Here is a 608-nt window from a genome sequence, read left to right on the forward strand (position 1 = left end):
GCCTGGAGAATCCCAGGGATGGTGGAGCCTGGTGGGCTGCCGTCTATGGGGTCACACAGAGTCGGACACAACTGAAGTGACTTAGCAGCAGCATTCAGGATAATTACTCATTTCAAGCTATTTTTTGTATAGTGTGATAGGAGTTGAAGTATCATTAATTTCTTATGAATTTCTAGTGGTTCAAGTGAAAGTATAATTTCTCCACAGGAATTACATTAGCACAAATTTTAAAAATTGATTTACAAAATTTCTATTTTCAGTAAAACTAAGTAAGCTTCCACCATTTCTTGCTTTCCCACAGATTATAGCTATAATTTTTGGAGAAAATTATAACCTGTAGGCATGGGTAAGTGAATCCAAATAAGAAGATTCTGAGAGGAGAGTTAAAACATGAATTTCCTTTTTAACAAGGAAATTTAAACAAGCTGTTAGCAAGATGGTAGATTGAACTGACTTCCATGTAGGGTAACTGAAACTTTGATAAAAACCTAAAGCCTATCTTTCCTCTTTCATGCATTGGAGAAGGAAATGGCAACCCACTCCAGTGTTCTTGCCTGGAGAATCCCAGGGACGGGGGAGCTGGGTGGGCTGCCGTCTGTGGGGTCGAA

This window comes from Bison bison, unplaced genomic scaffold (assembly GCF_000754665.1).
Source record: "Bison bison bison isolate TAMUID 2011002044 unplaced genomic scaffold, Bison_UMD1.0 scf7180017864497, whole genome shotgun sequence".
NCBI classification, from domain to species: Eukaryota; Metazoa; Chordata; class Mammalia; order Artiodactyla; family Bovidae; genus Bison; species Bison bison.